The sequence below is a fragment of the Lampris incognitus genome, chromosome 12 (genome assembly GCF_029633865.1).
Source record: "Lampris incognitus isolate fLamInc1 chromosome 12, fLamInc1.hap2, whole genome shotgun sequence".
Classification (NCBI taxonomy): domain Eukaryota; kingdom Metazoa; phylum Chordata; class Actinopteri; order Lampriformes; family Lampridae; genus Lampris; species Lampris incognitus.
The window spans coordinates 34554825-34562847 of NC_079222.1; positions in this window are offsets into that span (position 1 = coordinate 34554825).

An 8023-nucleotide genomic window follows, 5' to 3' on the forward strand; every position below is an offset into this window, starting at 1 on the left:
AAAGACACTGAAGAAGTAGGAGCTGCAGATTGATAGAAAGAGGGCAAACACATAGAAAGGGTAAGAAAGTTTGACTGGGGGAATTACAGGGATCCTTAAAGACAAGGAGAGTTCTGGACCTGTTAAAACTTGCACAGCCGTTGTGTGTAGCACATCGCACTGACCTGCACACAGTAAGTGGTCTGGCTTTCCCTGAGGAACCTCACAGTAGAGTCTTGCACCCGTGCTAATGGAAGTTAATGTGGAAGCAGCCACCACCACACCTTGCGTCCAGGTTCACAGATCTGCTCGTGCTGTTTTCGTGTAAAACCACTTGTCAAGCACAGGTCTACAAATACGGTCCAGCACCATCATATGGATACAGTTGGTAAATACGATGCATGAGCACAACCCAGGGACGCCAATCAAAAAGACCGGATGGAGAGAAGCAACAGTGAAAACTGACTGAGACTGGAGGAACATTCAGGAACATTTATTTGTGATTTCATTCCGTGCACCCGTGCGCATGAAATGAAAAGAAGGCAACAACACATATCCAAACTACAAGAACACGTATATATCCAAACTACAGAAGAAGAAAAAACTACAAAAACACATATCCAAAAAACAATTTTTGTTTTTCACTGTACAAGAGAGCGAACGCCAGGATGACTGTCCACAAGTGCATAGTTTCCACCCGGGATGCAGCTCCAGGCAGGGTCGTGGTCCCTGAGCCCACCGGACGCAGCAGATCGGGCTCCCCCAGCCGAGCCAACGCCAGCTCTCCCAGCCAGATACCTTCGACACACCTCCTCTCACTCCACACGACGACACCAAAAACACAGTCAACACTAGGCGAGGCCGCCGCCAGACCGCCCTCGGTGTTAGTGGAACTACCGCTCTGCATGGGCTAGCAGTTAGCTTAGCCTGTCCTGTCAGACCGCCCTCGGTGTTTCCTCCTCGGGCACAGCTCCAGGCAGGGCTGTGGTCCCTGGGCCCACAGGACGCAGCAGCCCCAACTCCCCCAGCCGATCCAACGTCAGCTGTCCCAGCCATCAAAAGAAGACACAAACTTAGATGCAAACGTGGACAAAGACGGTACAGGGTGAGGCCGCCACAAAGGTAAGTTCGCGTCGCCATCTTCTCACTACGGTACTGGGTGAGGCCGCTGCAAACGTGAATATCGTGCAGCCAATGCCAAGCCATCTTCCTACACCAGGCGAAGGTGTGGAAAGATGGCTTAAGAAGGTGTGGACAAAGGTGTGGGAAGATGGTTGTAGGCGGCATGGTGGCCCAGTGGTTAGTACTGTTGCCTCACAGCGAGAAGGTCCTGGGTTCGAACCCCAGGCCGTCCCAGGTCCTTTCTGTGGGGAGTTTGCGTGTTCTTCCCCCGTGTCTGCGTGGGTTTCCTCCGGGTGCTCCGGTTTCCTCCCACCCAGACGCGCCGGAATCATTCAGAAGTGTGTGGTGTGGTGTGGGGTGGGGTGGGGTGGGGTAGGGTGGGGGCAGTGATATATATGCGTGTGCAGGGGGGTACTGTATAGTGCTATAAGAGTACACCGTAGCACAGCTCCGTACGCCTGTATTTGCTGTTCTAACACAATAAAGCACGTCGCTGAAGACACGTGCCCGCCTCATCTTGTTACATTGTAGCAGTTAGGCGGTCTCAATGTAGCGTTCTGTGTTGAGCTCGAGCGCTTAAGTGATACATTGTATCCAGTTTTGGAATCCCACTCTTTCCGCTGCCTGCCCGCGGGGTAGCGGAATAATTCAAACATAAACCAGCTAAATGAATGCGGGATTAGATACAAACATTTCTTGTTCAATTAGCCTACGAGTTTACAAGGCGGCAACCCTGTAGTATCAAGCGAGCAACGGCAACGGTAATGGCGCCACGTGTTCAGCAGCGCTCATCTATCCCAAAGCCATATTTAACGAAAGATCAGCAAAACGGCTCACTGCTTCATCGTCGCATTCCTCACCAAGAGGATTTAGCCACTGGTAAATGAGCATTACAACCGCTGTTGGGAAAATATCATCCATACTAGTGATGTGACGTCGCGAACGATCCGGTTCTTTTGAACGGCTCTTTGGCACGGGAATGATTGAGACGTCTTTCTACCTTAAGTGTTGCAATATAGGGGCCTTAGCGGGGATACGGGGATTCCTGACTTCCTGACTGCTCCCACCATCAAAAAGACATGCATGTTAGGGGTTAATACTCCTGCCTGTGCCCCTGAGCAAGGCAATGGAAAGAAGAACCGGAGTTGGTCCCCGGGGGCTGCAGCTGCCCACTGCTCCTATACAACAGGATGGGTCAATGCAGAGAACACGTGCATTGTAACCCTTACAATGAAACAATAACGTGGCTTGACTTGTTAAATGTGTGCTACGTCTCACATTGACTGCTAGCTTATTCTAATGAACAAACAAACAAAAAAAGACTGCGCTGACTTATTATAAATGTATCCAATAAGTTAGAGTTCTGCAGAATAAAGAAAGGCATGTGATAAAGGAAGAAATTGCAAAATGAAAGTGAACTCAATATGGTGATGATAAGGAATTTGTGTCAGATAATACCCTCACTAAAGACCACATATAGTATGCTTAAGTAAACACCCATCCATCCATCCATCCATTATCCAAACTGGAGCCCATCCCAGCAGTCACTGGAGGGGGGGATTTGGGAAATGTGTAGAAATCGAGCCCTTGTACAGTGTTGAACAGCAGGTGGCAGTGTAACCTCTCTGATCTCAGTCTCCTCTCACGTATCGCCACACCGGATGGTGTGACTTAGCAGCCTTTAAGCGGTTCCCATCCCGTTTGCAGAGGTCTCCCAGGCTCACGTGTGTGTTTTTAAAAGGTCCAGTTGGACCCGGTGCTCTGAAGCTAGCCGCACCCCGTGTGGTTAGGCCAAGTATGGCTAAGCGCTCGGCCACAAGACGGGGCCCAATTTATGAAGCCAGAACAGAACAGCTCGTAACGATGCCCACGTCATTTGCCCTGCAGGGTTATCTTGTCTGATTTGTGTTTTCAGACACACACACACAGCTTTATTTCGCTTTATACAAACTGAATCCAAACCAGTCTGCCCGTCAGCGTATCCGTGATGCAAACGCCCTATGACCCTTGCAAAGTTAGGGAAGCGCTGTGGCCTAACCGTGCAAAACCACGTGCCGGCCGGACGCCATCCGTCTCAGGCAGGTAAACGGGCAGCCTGCAAGGCTGCACCAGCAGGCCTCGCTCTTCCCCTCCAGACCCTGCGAACATACCCCCGGCTCAGCCACGGGCCTTTCGCCCCCATCTAGCATGCCCCACCCCACCTGCCCCTGGACAACTGCTCTGACTCAAATGGATTAAAGATGACTCTCTTCTCTCACTTTCCTTTTTTTTTTTTTTTTTTTTTTCATTCTCTCTTGACTTCTCTTTTCTTTCCATGCCGGATGAAAGGCCTCCCAGACACCCACTCTATACGCATACCATTCAGGCCAGGACACACAGGAAGTCTATGTGCTGCACAGGGTGGGGGGGGGAGGGAGGGAGGGAGGACTGAGCACTGAGGGAAAAAGAGGGAATGCTGTGAGGGGGGAGGACAAAAGAAGGGCTAAATGCAAGTCATGTGAAGCTCATGAGAACTAACCTACAAAAGTTGGAATCTCGTTTTTTTTTTTTTCTCTTTCCCAACTCTTCCCCGCTGCTCCTTTATTCCCTCTATATCCTTCTTAATCCCGATCCGTGTGTCTGTTTATGCCCTTTATGATGTCATAGTGACATACAGAACTTGCCTTTTGTTTACGATCCAAATATTGCTACGCGAATAAGTTGAGGAGCTGGCGCGGTGTTACAGTGTGTGAAAACACAGGGGTGAGTTGTGTAACCGTCCACACACTCTTAATCGTTTGCAGTAAATCCCATTTGCAAAACAACAACAACAACAACAACAACAAAAATGGTCCTTATGTGCGTTCTGGCGACTGCGTCCGCTGTGCCGGCCGGGCGTTGTTGACGTCCCGCGGGGCCGGCTGCAGATACAGTCAGCAGAAGTCGCCTTCTGCGGGGCATATTTCGTTTTCGTGTGAGGAGTCACGGCGTTTCGTAACCGGATTGGCTTCAGTCCACATTCACCGTGGATGTGTGAATAATCGCCTCACGCGGCACCGAAGCGCTGGGTGCGTTCGGTGCTTTTTTTTTTTTGCAGGGTATATGTTGCCTCCGCGTGCACGTCTGGGTGTGGGTGAGTGTGCGCTTGTGTGTCCCACTGTTTATATGAGTGCATGTGTAGTGGTTGGTGTGGGGGGGGGGGGTGGTGGTGGTGGGGGTGGGCTGCTTAGCCTTCGCTCCAGCTCACAGGGACTGGCAATGATTCGCATGCTTTGAATTACTGTACATTTGCGGCTGGTAGACAGCCTGCTGCCAACTGCCACACCGAATCAGACGGCTAGCGTCAGGGCTGCGGGCTGGGCCCAGACTCGCCCTCCACCCCCCCCCACCACCCCCTCTCTCGCGCCCTCTGCCTTCCTGCTCTTTTACCTGCCCTAATCTCTGCTGCCCACGTGAGCTGCCCTCTCTCTCTCTTGTGGTCGGTTTCTAATTGTCCCGTCCCGTCTCGTTCTGCGTCGGACGCCCCAGATGAGGACACTCGTGCCGTATACCCGCCACCACACGGACGTGACGCTAACGCCCACGCACATTCCTATATGCTATATGCACTAGCTAGCAGACTTCTCAGGCCCCGCTGCAGTCGGCAAGGCGGATAATCCTTGTGGTATGGCCGAGGCCTCCCCTTTTAGTAGATGTGGTAAGACGGGAAAGTGTCAGGTGACTAATCAGGCCGCATTACAATGCGGCTTGATCATAGTCGTAACCGGCTGGCCCCTCCTATGGACCCTGCCGAGGTGGCCGGGGGAAAGGGTTGACGTCACCGCCCAGCTTCACGACTCGACAAAGAACGGCGTTCCTCTCTCGGCCGGGACTGGACTTCGTTTTCTACCTTTTCCGACCGACGAGCGGTCATGGCTTCCCCTGTTCCGGATCCGCCACCTGGCCGCGGTCAAGCACTGTGGGCGATGTTTCAGAAACCAGGAACCAGGGGACACTTGGTCATTTCATGACTTGTACTTGCGTACATGAAATGATGAACGAAGTATCGTTTCCCCCCCCCCCAGCCCACAGCAGGGCAACACAAAGACTAAAGCACATGTCCAAAATTACAAGAACACATATATCAAACTACACAAAAAACACAAATAAAATCAATGTCCAGGAGAACGAAAGCAGGATGACTGTCGGAACTGCCGGTCTGCATGGGCTAGCAGTTAGCTTAGCCTGCCACGCTTCCGCGTCCTGTCAGACCGCCCTCAGTGTTTCCGCTTCGGGCGCGGCTCCGGGCAGGGCCTTGATCCCTGGGCCCACCGGGCGAAGCAGACCAGGCCTCCTTCAGCCGATCCAACGCCAAGCTCTCCCAGCCAGACACCTTCGACACACCTCCCCGCACTTCACACGATGACACCAAAAACACAGTCGACGCCAGGCGAGGCCGCCGCCAGCCGCCCTCGGTGTTATCGGAAATGCTAGTCTGCATGGGCTAGCAGTTAGCTTAGCCTGCCCCGCTTCCACATCCCGTCAGACCACTCTCGGTGTTATCGGAACTGCTAGTCTGCATGGGCTAGCAGTTAGCTTAGCCTGCCCCGCTTCCACATCCTGTCAGACCGCCCTCGGTGTTATCGGAACTGCTAGTCTGCATGGGCTAGCAGTTAGCTTAGCCTGCCCCGCTTCCACATCCCGTCAGACCGCCCTCGGTGTTATCGGAACTGCTAGTCTGCATGGGCTAGCAGTTAGCTTAGCCTGCCCCGCTTCCACATCCCGTCAGACCGCTCTCGGTGTTATCGGAACTGCTAGTCTGCATGGGCTAGCAGTTAGCTGAGCCTGCCCCGCTTCCATATCCTGTCAGACCGCCCTCGGTGTTATCGGAACTGCTAGTCTGCATGGGCTAGCAGTTAGCTGAGCCTGCCCCGCTTCCACATCCTGTCAGACCGCCCTCGGTGTTTCTGCTTTAGTCGCAGCTCCGGGCAGGGCCGTGGCCCCTGGGCCCACAGGACGCAGCAGACCAAGCTCTCCCAGCCGATCCAGCGCCAGCGCTCCCAGCCATCAAACAAAGATGCGGACAGCCTGGGCAAAGACACTGCGTGGACGGTGCTGGGTGAGGCCGCAGCAAACCTGAATTCACGCCGCCATCTTCCCACACCGAGAGCGGAATACTTTTGAAGACATTTATGCGGCTTCTACCGCATTAAACGGCGTTTGTATATTTCAGTCTATTTTGTTGCAATGACCAACGAGTTGGCGTATACATTTTGTTTTTTGAATACCTAAATCCAGACACCCATTACAAAGATTGCTTTCTCTGATGAGGAAGAAATGACATTAAAAGATCCTTGCAAAGCTGCTGGACTGCTAAGCACACCAGCCGAGAAGACTTCTCATTGATTAAACAAAAACCAAGCAACCAAGCAACTAATCACACAATTGATCCAATGCCTCTGCTCGGAGCGGCGCAACGGCCTGTAGTTATGCATTAATCCCCTTTAATTAGCAGGTTAAATAGGATGTGCATGAGATTTTAGCCACTCTCTATCGTCATGTAAAACCAGGCCAGGAACCAACATAGTTGCAGACCTTAACAGTACTTCATACGCAATATTCAGTTCTGCGATTACGCAAAATCCGTAAGCAAAAGCTAAAATTTTAATTCACATATGCAATATTAGAAAGCAGCCTTTCACATGAAGTGAGTACTCTTCTTTTTTTTTTTTTTCCTGTTTGTGGACCGTAAGAAATCATGTGTCAGTTGCGGTTTGGCATGCTCCTTCCTACATCTGTAAGACAGTGTGCTGAGATTTGCATGCATCTTTCCTGCCATTTGGACACTGGTTTATGTACATCCTACTAACATTATTAATTTATTTATTTTGGACCCCCCCCCTTTTCCTCCCCAGTTGTATCCGGCCAATTACCCCGCTCTCCGAACTACCCTGTTCACTGCTCCACCGCCCCCCCCCCTCTGACGAGCCGGGGAGGGCTGCAGACTACCACACGCCTCCTCCGATACATCTGGTGTCGCCAGCCGCTTCTTCTCACCTGACAGTGAGGAGTTTCACCAGGGGGCCGGAGCACGTGGCAGGATCACGCTATTCCCCCCCCCCCAGTTCCCCCTCCCCCCTGAACAGGCGTCCTGACCGACCAGAGGAGGCGCTAGTGCAGCAACCAGGACACATACCCACATCCGGCCAGACAGGGTCCAAACTGGGACAGGCCCAAACCAGACCGATGGAACCTTTCAGAGCTCAGCTGCAGAACAAAGAGCCAACCAGAACAAGGAGCCAGAACGAGCCACACCTGAAGACGACGACGTCACATCTTCCTTGATTGAACTCAGAAAAGTCGAGAGAGAGAGACAGAGAGAGAGAGAGACAGAGAGAGAGAGAGAGAGAGAGAGAGAGAGAGAGAGAGAGAGAGAGAGAGAGAGAGAGAGACAGAGAGAGACAGAGAGACAGAGAGAGAGAGAGAGAGAGACAGACAGACAGAGACAGAGACAGAGAGAGAGAGAGACAGAGAGACAGAGAGAGAGAGAGAGAGAGAGAGAGAGAGAGACAGAGACAGACAGAGACAGAGAGAGAGAGAGAGAGACAGAGACAGACAGAGAGAGAGAGAGAGAGAGAGAGAGAGAGAGAGAGAGAGAGAGAGAGAGAGAGAGAGAGAGAGAGAGAGAGAGAGAGGCGGGGACGTCTGCTGAACCAGATGAGGACTGATATGAACACACCCTTAACCCCACGTCCATAGAGAGATGTCGGATGTTGGACAACACAACAAGAGACTAAAGTTTTTGTTTTGTTTTGTTACTGTTATTCACAGTATAATGTCAATGTAGCACAGTGGATTGGGCTGATTATATATTGGTGTTATTAAAGTACAATGACTTTTTTACCAAGAAAAAAAATAATCCGGCCACACATAGCCAATTGTGTGTGCAGGGACGTCCGACCAA